At 36.6% G+C, this 14,575-nt stretch overlaps 1 non-coding gene across 1 annotated transcript; it reads right to left on the bottom strand.

Moving 5' to 3' along the window:
- Positions 1-8,506: 8,506 nt before the first annotated feature.
- Positions 8,507-8,613, bottom strand: LOC121205280 (small nucleolar RNA R71). The gene has a single exon (XR_005900364.1). It is a non-coding gene; the product is annotated as a small nucleolar RNA R71 (small nucleolar RNA).
- Positions 8,614-14,575: the final 5,962 nt, after the last annotated feature.

Below are 14,575 nucleotides of genomic sequence, written 5' to 3' on the forward strand. Positions count from 1 at the left end.
ACATGTTCTCCATAGCTAGGGTTTTTCCCAAGCTTTCAAGCTCAATAATCAAGAAAGGCGTGGAATCGATCTCGAACGGGGGAAGGAAAAGGTTTTGGACTAAATTGAAAATTTTCTATATTTTGCACCGAGGTAAGTTTGTATGTAAATAATACATTAACTTCTCTTACATTTTTATATTTCAGCCTATTATATGTATTTTAGCTAATTTTGAAACATAAACCGACTATTGGAGGAATGGAAATAAGTAATAGAGAGAGAAATCCCGGTTGAACATTCAGAAAGATTGAATAATATAGATGGAGCGTAGCTAGGTCACATGTATGGTGCTGAGTGCACATCATGTGTACAAGAAAGCTACGAGATACTATGTAGTAGCTAGGTCACATGTGTGATACGGGATGTATCCCATGTAAACAAGAGAGCTACGAGAGAGATAAATGTAGCTAGGTTGCATGTGTGATTCCAAGTGAAGGACACCATGTAGACAAGAGAGCTACGAGATAAATTGGCTAGGTCACATGGGTGGTACTAAGTGTTCACCATGTGTACAAGAGAGCCGAATTATATGAAATATGATAGTAGGGTAGTGTGCTGAAACCATCAAGTATCGAGGATTGATCCGAATTGTTCAACGAGATAATTTTACGGTGGCATTGTAATCATGGACTTATACTTGTGATGTATGAAATGTGGTGAAAATGAATTGTGATATGTATGCTAAGTGAGGTTAATACAAAGAAAGTGTGAAAGAGTGAATTTGCAATAATACTGTTTTGGACAGTAGCAGTGACGTGATTTTGAAAAATCACCAAAAATAGTATAAATTTAATTAGAGGCTGAATGAGATATGAAATTAAAGCTCAATGAGTCTATTGTTATATAAAAGAAACAGAGCAAGAAAAGGAACTCTATATTTTGAGATATTTATATTTGTGTTGGACTTGTTCAGATTGACAATGTGATCCCCTATTTTGACTTTGATAAATCATTAAAAATTGTAAAAAAATAATTAAGAAATATAGTTTATATTTCTAGATTCCTTATTGATTCTAGTTTTAAATGAAACATGTTTCATGGCTATTTGATTTGTGTACTGGGATAAATTCAACTCATAGTGAACAGAGGTCAGATCAGTCGAGTTGTATAACAGGGGAAACTTTAAGTAATAAACTGTACTAATTGGGTGGACCAAAAATTCTAGAAAAAAAATTAGTAACAAGTTATATGAGTCTAGTTTCAGGAAACTTTTATGGATTTGAATTTCAACTTTTGTAACTCGAGTTATGATTTATTTAGTGAACATGACGCAAGAGAGATAGCTCAATCAAAGTGGAGTAAATATTGAAATTAAAAGCAGATACACTTGAGTTAATGTGTAAACATATTAGATTCTTTAATTATTATTTATATACTTACTTACTAAGCTATATAAGCTTACTTTCTTTTCTCTCTTTTGTCTTATAGTGTCGTCCGGCATTGCTCGGGAGTTAAGGATCGTTGAAGATCTGCCACACTATCAATACTTTTGCGTATTTGAACTAAACATTTCTTTTGAATTATGGCATGTATAGTAGGCTTCGTTATTTTGTTACGTCTCATAATTGCCTAGGTTTAAAATATTGGTTACATTATTTAACCAAATTATTTTGTATAAGCCATTGAAGTTGGCTAATATTGTTCAAGACATATGTTATAATGATACATTATCTATTTGGATGACATATTTCTATTTCGGTTTCGTTTAATGATATATATTATGAGCTGGTAATACCTCGTACCCTGTTTCGATGTGAAACACGGGTAAGAGGCGTTACACCTTTGAACTCTGAAACACAACGGCAAAGCATATCTTCGAGAATTTGAATCACTCTCTCAGATTGATCATTGGTTTGCGGATAAAATGCAGTACTAAAATTCAACTTCGTACCCAACACTTCTTGCCATTTCTCCCAAAATTGCTATGTAAACCTGGAATCTCTATCCGAAATAATAGAAGTAGGCACCCCGTGCAATCTAACAATCTCGACAATGTACAATTTAGCTAGCTTATCAAGTGAATAATCGGTATGTAACGGAATGAAATGAGCCGATTTCATCAATCTATCAACAATGACCCAAACAACATATTTCTTTTTCAGAGTCAGAGGTATCCCCGATATGAAATCCATCATAACTCTATCCCATTTCCACTTAGGTATAGTCACAGGCTGGAGTAAACCTGAAGGCACTTGATGTTCGGCTTTTACTTGTTGATAAATCAGACATCTTTTTACAAACTCTGAAATGTCTCGTTTCATGCCTGACCATCAATACAATTTCTTCAAATCATTATACATCTTTGTACTTCCAGGATGAATAGATAGATAACCAATATGTGCCTCGAAACCTCAAACAATCATCGGATCCAATTTGATGTTCTGAATCACTATTCAATTTACACTGAACTCTTTTAGCTTGGAACTCATTATCACCTTTCTAAGCTTCGCAAATTTACTGAAGAAATATTGGTCTAGCTCTCAACTCAGCCAAAATGGATCCATCATCAGATAAGGTTAATCGTGTATTCATCGCCCTCAAAGAAAAAAAAGATTTTCTACTTAAAGCGTCTGGGACCATGTTCATTTTGCCCTAGTGATAGTAAAACACTAACTCATAATCTTTCAATTGTTTGAGCCATCTCTATTGTCACAAATTCAAATCTTTCTGAGTCATTAAATACTTTAAATTATTGTGATCGGTAAAGATGTGACACTTCTCACTGAATAAATGGTGTCTTTAAATTTTTAAAGCAAACACAATAGTGGCTAATTCCAAGTCGTGCCTCGGATAATTCTTTTCATGCAGTTTCAACTATTTCGAGGCATAAGCCACCACTTTACCTTCTTGCATCACCACACAACCAAGATCATTCAATGATGCGTCACTGAAAATCACAAACTCGTTCCCCGATTCAGGTTGCACTAACACTGGTGCCTTAGTCAACAACGCTTTCAGCTGCTCAAAACTCTATTGAAATTTCTCAGACCACTTGAATTTCACATCTTGTAACATCTGGTCATAGGTGTAGCAATCATAAAAAATCCCTTAACAAAACGTCGATAATAATTGGCCAAGCCCAAAAAGCTTCTAACTTTGGATACATTTCTCGGTGGCTTCCAATCAACAACTGGCGAAATCTTACTCGGGTCAACCCGTATGCCTTTTGCTGAAACAATATGTCCCAAAAATCTGACTTCTCAAAGCCAAAACTCACTTTTGCTGAATTTAGCAGACAATTTCTTATCTCTCAAAGTCTGTAATACAATTCTTAAATGTTTGGCATGCTCAGACTCATCTCAGGAATAAATTAGGATGTCATCAATAAATACAACCACAAACTTATCTAATTATGGTCAGAAGATCAGATTCATCAAGTCCATAAAAACTGTAGGAGCATTTGTTAACCCAAACGGCATAACAAGGAATTCATAATGCCCGTACCTTGTTTTGAACACGGTCTTCGGCACATCAAATCTTTAACTCTCAACTAATAATAGCCTGATCTCAAGTCTATCTTCGAGAACACTGTTGCCCTTTTCAACTGATCGAACAAATCATCAATTCTAAGTAAAGGATATTTGTTCTTTATCGTAACCTTGTTAAGTTGACGATAATCAATACAAATCTCATGGATCTGTCTTTCTTCTTGACGAATAACACAAGTGCCACCCTAGAGTTAAAAACTGAATCTCACAAAACCCTTATCTGTCAACTCTTGCAACTGAGATTTCAATTCTTTCAATTCAGCCGGAGAAATTCTATACGGATCTATCGATATCGGTGAAGTTCCCTGTACTAAATCAATAGTAAACTCAACCTCTCTAATTGGTGGTAATCAAGGAAGCTCTTCTGGAAACATATCTAGGTACTCACAAACTACCGGCACAAATTTGATCTTCAATTCAGAAACTTTTGTATTTAGTACATACGTAAGATAAGCTTCAAAACCTTTTTTTACATACCTTTGAGCCGACATCGACGAAATCACAATAGGCAACTCACCCGACTCATCTGATTCAATTGAAGAATTTCGTTATCTTGACATTTTAATTCAATGATCTTTCCTACAATTCACTATGACATCATGCAGAGTCAACCAATCCATTCCAATTATTACATCGAACTCATCAAATGGTAAAAGCATTAAGTAAGCCGAAAAACAGTGACCCCAAATCATTAAAGGACAATTCTTGCAAACTTTATTGACTAAAACATATTTGCCTAAGGGGTTCAACACTTTAATCATAAACTCAGTAGACTCAAGCAAATTCTTATTAGATACCAAATTTATGCAAATATAAGAATGAGTTGATCCAGGATCAATCCGTTCAACTACCTTAGTATCATAGAGAGAAAATGTATCAGTGATAACATCAGGGGATGACGCATCTTTACAAGCGCAAATAGCATAGGCTGAAGTAGGTGCTCAGACCTCTGATCTCCCAATTAAATCTTTCGTTACACCTTTGCTACTGTTTCCATTTCCCTTATTTCTCAGTGGCCTCCCTCTAGTGGCAGTATTGCTCGATCTTGCATTCTGAAAATTATCTTTCTCAATCATTTCAGGGCAATCTCAAATAAAGTGATCTTGAGAGCCACATTTAACGTAAGCCCAATTATTCATCTTACATTTACAGGGATGCCGTCTACCACAGTGTTGATATTCAGGTCTATTAGACCTAGCATCACCAACATTCGCTATTGACGTAGTTTAGGCCTTAGAACTTGAATATTGCTTCCCGCAATCTCTGTTGGGATACCTAGCTGAAACATTTGAATGAGTATACAAATCCCTCCATTTCTTTGACAAATATTGAAATGACTTATTCAGGGGTCTTTTTCTCGAATCTCTAGTCTCAAACTCTGTAATAGCCCGGTTTAGACCCTAGTCAGAATAGTGGTTTTAAGACCACAAATTTGATTTAAAAAATATTTTATTATTATTTTTCGTGTGTACAGTATGTGGTTATGCATGTCTGAAAGTTTCGTATGAAAATTTGATCGTTTGTGTACCAATTTGATAAAATGACTAAATCACAGAAAATACAAAATTTGTGTGCTACATGAATAAGTGCCGAATTGACATTGCTTATTAATTATGAGGTTCTTATGTTGATATTAGACCATTGAATTTCTGAATGGACATATATGTCAAGGGTTAGTGGATTTTAAATGTATACAATAAGGTTATTTTGGTAAATGATGAATTAATGTTTATTAATTAAAGAAAACATGATTTTTGCTTCATCTTTTCATCATTTTCCTGAAAATACAAAGAAAATAAGAAAGGAATAAGAGCTTTTAGGGTTCGTCTCCTTTTGATTGTGATTAAGGTATGTTCTTTGATCGGTTTTCGATAATTTTTACGTTTTTGTGATTATTGCTTTGTGTTCTATTAAGCCCATGCCTCAATTTTTGAAATTGTTGATGATTTCATGAGATGCCATTGTTGAAATTGTAAGCTTTGTGATGTTAGTTGATGGAAAATGAAAGCATGTGTTAGATTAATATGTTTTGTATTTGAATTTTTGATTAATTTGAGTAATTTGGGCTAAATTGCGAAAATGAGATTGTGAGGGACTAAAATGTGATGTAAATGAAATATGTGGGTTTATTTGAGCTAAGGGAATATTCGTTCAAGCATGTGTAATATGAAATTATGTGTATTTTGTGATTTTATAAATTAGGGACTAAAGTGTTAAAATGTGAAAATATGAGGGCTAATTTGTAAAATGTCCTAAATATGTGTTTATGGATTGATTTGAATGAATGTGAGTTTGAATAAGTCAAATTTGAATGTGTTTAGATTAAGAACCAAAGAAAACAGAATTAGATTGGGGAAAGTAAAAAGTAGTTGAATAGCCGCTCGTTTCCATTCATTCCCATACGAGGTAAGTCTATATACAAATAAATGTGTTTGAATTGATTATTCATACTTATATGATATTAAATAGTGATGAATGGTTATAGAAGCTGAATATGTGAAATTGAGAAAGTTTTGATAATGTGACGACGACCGAAAGCCCCGTACAAACCATAGGAATAGTTAGGATACAAATGTCATGACATAGGATTCCAATACGTGATTTCGTGTAAGACTATGTTTAGGATGTTGGCATCGATTTGATATTTACGTGTAAGACCATGTTTGGGACATCAGCATCATATTTCATTTTGTGTAAGACCCTATTCGGGACAGAGGCATCAATATTAGATTACATGTAAGACCACGTCTAGGACGTTGGCATTGTACGAGATTTCGAGCTATCTGCATATCCTATTTGTAACACCCTTTACCCATATCCGTCGCCGGACTAGGGTTAAGAGGCATTACCAAACATATTGGAATGATTCGCAATCATTTCATAATCAACATAGCATTTGATAAACCATAATTTATACATATTTCTATCCCATGCTTAACACATTTTATGGATTATTTTTCCTTAAAATTGGTGAATTTGATGCTTCTAATGCCTTAATTTCATGTTTTATACTTAGGTGAGCATAGGAGAGTGAAATGAATGAGAAACGGGACAAAAACGGAGAAAATGGGCCAACGTACTGAATCAACACGGCCTGGACTTCCTCACACGGGCAGACCACACGGCCATGTCCCTTTGGCAAGGTCAAAGCACGATTTACAAGGGTAGATCACACGCCCATGCCCATTTAATAGCCTTGACCATAGCCTTAAGCAATCGCACACGGGCGTGTCCCTACTGAGCCCAAGTTTAGTCCAATTCAGAAAAGGCCAATTTTGAGGGCTCTTAGGCATTCCAAAGCCTATTTAAACACCTGAGGAGGCACTTAGACGGAGAACGGATAGGAGGAAGCAAGGAATTGCTCAAGAAAAGCCGATCGATCTATCTTAGAAGCCGAATTCACCATCAAGACTGAAGATCTCCCTTCAAATTCCCCCAAGAGTTTAGGGCTTTCTTATGTTTTTTTATTTTTATTCTTTTGAGATGTGTTCTTTCATTAGTATGAACTAAAACCCCTAAATACCTAAAGGGGATGAAACCTAAGACGGATCTTGTTATTATTATCTGAATTGTATGAAAAATATTTGACTTGTTCTTAATTATGTGTTCTTAATTCTTGTTTTGATATTCCAGGATATTGATTCAAGTTAAGCTCTTATTCAGAGGAGGAATAGACTCTGTCTAAGAGAAAATTTGTCATAATTAAGCAGAGTTGATCGTGCGCCTAGAGATAGGGTGACAAGATTTTGCCGATTAGGGTGAAACCTAATAAGGGGATCCATAGATCGAGTTAATGCAGCCCTAGGGCGTTAATTAGAAAGAGATTTCAATTATTCAATCTAGGGCTAGACGTTGTTAGTCTCGAGAGAGATAACAATATAACTTAGGGATCTTTACTGAACAAGTTGAATGAATAAATCATCCGATTCAGAGTCAAATAACAAGTGAAGTCTAGGTGGATTTTTCCGTACGTATTGTCTCAATCAATCGAGTTTTCCAAAAAGTATTTTCCCCAAATTTTTTTTCTGTGATTTTTTAGTTTGGTTAATTAGTTAGATAAACAAAACCCTTTTATTTTTTAGGCTAGATAATAATAAAAAGTTGATACTAGTACTTTTAGTTCCTTTGGGTTCGATAATTCGGTCTTGCTAAAGCTGTACTACTATTCGATAGGTACACTTGCCTTCATCGTGATAATAGTTAGTTTCAAGAATGATACACTATAAATATTTCAAACCTGTCACGAATATCACGTATCAAGTTTTTGGCACCGTTTCCAGGGAACTAAGATATTAGAACACTCGATTTTTATTTCTATAGCCATTTACTTTTTCTACAATTTAGATTTTACTGTAATTTTTATTACTAATTTTTCTTTTTTCGCTTTTTTCTGGTAGGTTTTTATAGTTTATGATTAGAAGAAACCCGTCAGGACCATTACTTTTTGACAGTGAGATCGTATAGTTCACAGAAACCAAAAAGAAATAAGGCGAAGCTTAATATACACAGAGAAAGAGCAAGAGGAAGATACTTCAACCACCACCGAGGAGATTGCTGAAAACCAAGAAAATCCGCTACCTCTTGCGATTGCTGTTAATCAAAATCCTGCTCCACGCACTATGTATGATTATGCTAAACCTTCTTTAACAGGAACTGAATCGAGCATAGTTAGACCTACTGTAGCTGCAAATAGTTTTGAACTGAAACCTAACACAATTCAAATGATACAGCAATTTGTTCAGTTTGATGGTTTGCAGGATGAAGATCCCAACGTTCACTTGGCAAACTTTTTGGAACTATGCGATGCATTTAAAATCACTGGCATTTCTGATGATGCCATACGTCTTCGGTTGTTTCCCTTTTTGTTAAGGAATAAAGCTAAACAGTGGTTGAACTCGCTACCACGAGGGTCAATTACTACTTGGGAACAAATGACCGAAAAGTTCTTATTAAAATATTTTCTGCCGGCTAAAACGACTAAATTACGTAATGATATCTCTTCTTTTGTGTAGATGGATTTAGAGACACTCTACAATGCATGGGAGAGATTTAAGGACCTTTTGCGAAGATGCCCTCACCATGGGCTACCACTCTGGCTATAGGTTTGAACTTTTCATAATGACCTGAATCCTGCGACTCGACAAATGGTTGACGCAGCTGCTGGCGGAACCATCAATAATAAAACACTAAAGATGTCTATGAATTTATAGAGGAGATGTCACTGAATAACTACCAGTGGCAAGTCATGAGGACAAAGCCAACGAAAATTGTCGGCGTTTATAACGTCGATTCGGTCACCATGCTCTCTTATTAGGTAGAACACTAACAATATTAATTTCTTTAAATTTTAGTTTTAATGTCTAAAATACTAACTGACTCATGAAACGTAGGCTTTCTAAAGCACACACGGCAGGCACAAGGGGTGCCTTAGGCCGTGTGAAAACAGGGCAAAATTTTCCTCAACCGGGATGCGATAAGTCGCCACGGTCGTGAGTTAGGACCGTGGGTGAACCTGCCAAAACAACACGGGTGTGCAACAAGCCCGTGTCTTAGAATCGTGGTTGAACCTAAGAAAATAGAACAAGCATTCGCCATGCCCGTGTCTACAACCCGTGGTTGAACCTGTTAGATTAACATGGGCGTGGGCCTACATACACGAGCGTAGGAGAAGCAAACGAAGATAGACACGGCCGTGTGCACCCAGACTCCCAAGGACCACGGGTGTGGGCCAAATGTCAGAAGCGCCCAAATTCAAAATTCGCGAATCACACAAGAAAAAATTGGCGAACACAGACGTGTGACTTGGACGTGTGACTCAAAATCTATAAATACCCTTCACTATTCATTATCTCCCTCACCCAAAATCCCTAACCTAACCGTTGCAAATTCACACGGCCTCTTGCCATGCCCATGCGTCGCCTTCAACCACATTTTTGATGCCTAAGCTCCTTCCTCTTGCGTTTGTTTACTCTTTTATCTCAATCTTCTTGAATTACTTTGCTTCTTTCATGATTCCTATGCTCCATTTGACTATTTTACGTGCACACTGATAATTAAAATAGTAGATAAATGTATGTTTTTAAGTTTTGTTTTGGTAATTTTTTTTATTTTCTTAGTCAGTATATGAGGCTACATTCATTCATTGTTATTGTTTCTATAGGTTTCATGCTATTAACCCCACACAAATTCATTTTTTAGATATTTCCATTACTTATTCTCATAGGGTTATTTGGCACATTTACTTTGGCTGTTATAGTATAGGTTAATACGTAAGCTCCATGGAAAGTATTCACATTCCACTTCAATTTTGATTACAGGTACATTATGTTTACCTCACGTGGCAAGAAGACTGCCGTCCTCGCTTCTAAAAAACGGAAAGGGGCATCATTTTCAGGACCTACCGCAGAAATTCGCTACCCCTTCCTCCAATTTCCACCAGGCAATCAAGAGGAACTATTTCAGATTCTACGGGCCCGACCCTTGGAACTGGGCCGCTGTATAGACTGGACCGTGCTAGAACAAGTTCAACTTGCTGATGCAATTCAGGCTCTCCTCACCATTGATCCTTGGGGACTTTTCTTCTAGATTGTCAAGCCAACGTATCTCGAGCTCATGATGGAATTTTGCTCAACATATCATCTTCAGACCGTGATGACCCGTTTTGATGATCTAGGAAAGGTCTAATTTTTCCTCAGTAGTCTAGTCCGCCAATTGAGCGTCCCAGAGTTCGGTACCACACTGGGCCTTTACACGAAAGAGTTCATGGAGGAGAATAATCTCCACACTCTCAATCGCCACATCCATCATTCTCCTTCACGGTGCTGGAACACCCTCACCCCTGGCTCTACCTCCTACAATCCTAGCCGCTCCAAGGCATCGACTCTCCCTCCATCTCTGAGGTACCTACACGCCATATTAGCTCACACGTTAACAGGAAGGCGAGAGAGCACTGCGTCGTCAACACTCACGATGCCTACTTTCTATGGTGTATGTCACACAGGAACGTTTTTTACCTTGCCTATTTCATTGCCCTCGCCATTCAACATCAGACGGAGCGGCATAGGAAGGCAGTCATCTCCATTGGGCCCTATGTGACGCGGTTGGTTCGGCACTTCAGGCTCCTCAACATAGTAGCCCAATCATCCTCCCTCACTTTCGTGGGCCAGATGTCCCCACAGGGCATTTCGAGCATGCTTAGTATGAGGATGATCGAGAAGCGCCGAGGAACCCACCCTTCTCAGTATCGCCTCGCCCAATCCATCGAAGAGGAGGATCCTGAGGACCCTACTGATGATGTCCCTCCCCTCCATGAGGACCCACTGTCTCAGCCACCACCACCCTTTCGTCCAGTTCATGCGGTGGTTTCATACGCTGACATCTCTGACCGCCTAACTTGATTCGAGCAGCAGTGTTTTCAGTGCTTTGATCACAATGATGCTACACTACACCAGATTTGTCAGCACTTCCACATCTCATCGCCACCCCCACCTCGTGAACCATCTAGCAATGAAGATGTTTAAAAACTTTTATTTATTATTTTATGTTTTTACTTTTATTTTATTTTAAGACTACTTTTTATTTTTCTTTCACCTTATTTTTATTAAGTTTTATAATTATTATTTTAAAATTTTTAATTTCGGCTAATTCATTATGAGTACTTAATCTTCCTTATATACTTCCTAAAAGAGTTCTCGATTCTATCACAGTTATAAAGAGCTCCAAAGCTCACTATTACTCAGGAACTCGAAACTCCACTGGGAAAGGTTCTCCACAACTACTATGTCCTGCTCGACCACAACCATGGCCAATTTGAGATATAATATTCTTTTGGCGCAGCATTTGTCAAACCCGACCTCTACCACCGCAGTATTTTCCTCCACTTTCACACCGATTATCCTTCAAAACTCCAGTTCGAGGAATTCATTCATCATTCAGGAAGTTTCACTTCTCTCCCTATCTTATGATTATAAATCTATCTTTTTCAATATATCTACCTTTGTACATTGAGGGCAATGTACATCTTAAGTGTAGGGGTATTGGTCTTTTATATCAGAAAAATCCCTAAATTTTGTTTTATTCTCATGCGATCTTCTCATATCATTATTAGAATGAATTCCAATTAGTCTATAATTTTTATTGATATATCTTGAATTAAAACATAGGCATTTATGCATTGATTGTTTAAACTTTAAAACATTAGGGAATCAAGCATGATAAGTTGATTTTTAAAGAATTAAGAACTTTTAGGTTGTTTCCCCAAGTTTAGGTATTATCTTGAGTTGGAATTCACAAGTTTAAACATCAAAAAGCCATAATTTTTTTGAGATCTTGAGCTTGAGCATCTATTATTTCTTTCACGCTCACTTTTATTGCTTTGAGTGCATCAGTATTGAATTGTTATTCTAGAACTTGCTCGATTATGCATGTCAAGACCACACCATTTGAGTTGATATGTGAAAATGATAAAGGCACTTAGGTTTAACCCACTCACTCCACAAAAGCCTACCTTCATAATTAACCCTTAGTGAACCCCTTTGAGCCTAACAAACCATTAATTGATTTACCTTCAATATTAACCCATAAACTATTATTGTTGAAATCCCCTATTTTGATCCCTATTTTTGTCGAGATTTGATTTGAACTAATTGCTTAGCTATGTTTTGCTCTTCTATGTAGCTGACTTGTTCTTAAAAAAAGAAAAATAAAATAAAATAAAATAAATATATATATACATGTATACATATTAGTAGTAGTGATCTTCTAAGATAAAGAAGTTAAATTCCATATTCTGAGAAAAAGTCTGTTGTACGCAATTAATGACTAGTCATTTTTCTAGTTAGACAATTTTTCAATTCAATCTCGATTCTAACCCTTTCTTTCAGCTTGTCAACACTCCTTCTAACTAAAGCCACGTTACAAGCTTCTAAAGACCTTTTGATTGATGTTCCATCTCAATTTGTAGTGGTGGAGATTTGATTTTCATGCAAGCCTATGGTAATGACTTTTCATTTTTGACTATTGAGTGCTTCATTTATTGTCCTTAAAAACCTCGAGTGATTTGAGTGAATCTTTAGTGAGGATGTGAAACTCTGTGACATTTTAAATCAAAGGTAATTACTTAGATGAGGGGAGACACCTATGTTTTCATAATAAATTGCTCAACTTGGAATGTTTGAAACTTTGATGTTCTTTTAGTTGAATTTTCAATGTATAATTACCTATGGATTATTTTGAGATATTATTGACAGAAATTATAAGTTGAGAAGAATTTATTCTGATTATGAGTTGAGGATTTTGCTTGAGGACAGGCAAATGCTTAAGTGTAGGGGTATTTGACAAACCATAATTTATACATATTTCTATCCCATGCTTAACACATTTTCTGGATGATTTTTCCTTAAAATTGGTGAATTCGATGCTCCTAATGCCTTAATTTCATGTTTTATAATTAGGTGAGCATAGGGGAGTGAAAGGAATGAGAAACGGGCCAAAAACGAAGAAAATGGGCCAACGTACAAAATCAACATGGCCTGGACTTCCTCACACGGGCAGACCACACGACCGTGTCCATTTGGCAAGGTCAAAGCATGATTGACATGGGTAGATCACACGCTCGTGCCCATTTAATAGCGTTGACCACGGCCTTAAGCAATCGCACACGAGCGTGTCCCTGCCGAGCCCAACTTTAGTCCAATTCAGAAAAGGCCAATTTCGAGGGCTCTTAGGCATTCCAAAGCCTATTTAAACACCTGATGAGGCACTTAGACGGAGAATGGATAGGAGGAAGCAAGGAATTGCTCAAGGAAAGCTAATCGATCCATCTCAGAAGCTGGATTCACCATCAAGACTAAAGACCTCCCTTCAAATTCCCCTAGGAGTTTTAGGTTTTCTTATGTTTTGTTATTTTTATTCTTTTGAGATGTGTTCTTTCATTAGTATGAACTAGAACCCCTAAATACCTAAGGAGGATGAAACCTAAGACAGATCTTGTTATTATTATCTGAATTGTATGATAAATATTTGACATGTTCTTAATTATGTGTTCTTAATTCTTGTTTTGATATTCCAGGATATTGATTCAAGTTAAGCTCTTATTCAGAGGAGGAATAGACTCTGTCTAAGAGAAAATTTGTTATAATTAAGCGGAGTTGATTGTGGGCCTAGAGATAGGGAGACAAGATTTTGCCGGATTAGGGTAAAACCTAATAAGGGGATCCATAGATCGAGTTAATGCAACCCTAGGGCATTAATTAGAAAGATATTTCAATTATTCAATCTAGGGTTAGACGTTTTTAGTCTTGAGAGAGATAATAATATAACTTAGGGATCTCTACTGAACAAGTTGAATAAATATCATCCGATTCAGAGTCAAATAACAAGTGAAGTCTAGGTGGATTTTTCCTTAGGTATTGTCTCAATCAATCGAGTTTTCCAAAAAGTATTTTCCACAAATTTCTTTTCTGTGATTTCTTAGTTTAGTTAATTAGTTAGATAAACAAAACCCTTTTATTTTTTAGGCTAGATAATAAAAAGAAAGTTGATACTAGTACTTTTAGTTCCTTTGGGTTCGATAATTCGGTCTTGCTAAAACTATACTACTATTCGATAGGTACACTTGCCTTCATCGTGATAATAGTTAGTTTCAAGAACGATTCATTCTAAATATTTAAAACCTGTCACGAATATCACGTATTAGCATCACAGTCACACATCATTATAGAGTCCCTTACGTGGGTCAATGAGACCTTAAACATGCTTTAGAAAGAGGTCGGGACTAAATCGAGCTCATACAAAATTTTCAAAACTTAAACATTTTTTAAAGTTATAAAGATCGCACACCTATGTGAGCAGGCCATGTGACTCACACGGCTTTAGACACGCCCATGTGTCTAGGCCGTGGCTAAACAGGACATACATACTGACTTGTCCACACGGCCGCAATACACACTCGTGTGCCAGGCCGTATGAAAATTAGGGAGGCTACTGACTTGGGTCAAACAGCCGACCACACGCCCATGTGCCAGCTCGTGTGGCACACACGACAGATA

The sequence above is a fragment of the Gossypium hirsutum genome, chromosome A08 (genome assembly GCF_007990345.1).
Source record: "Gossypium hirsutum isolate 1008001.06 chromosome A08, Gossypium_hirsutum_v2.1, whole genome shotgun sequence".
NCBI lineage: Eukaryota > Viridiplantae > Streptophyta > Magnoliopsida > Malvales > Malvaceae > Gossypium > Gossypium hirsutum.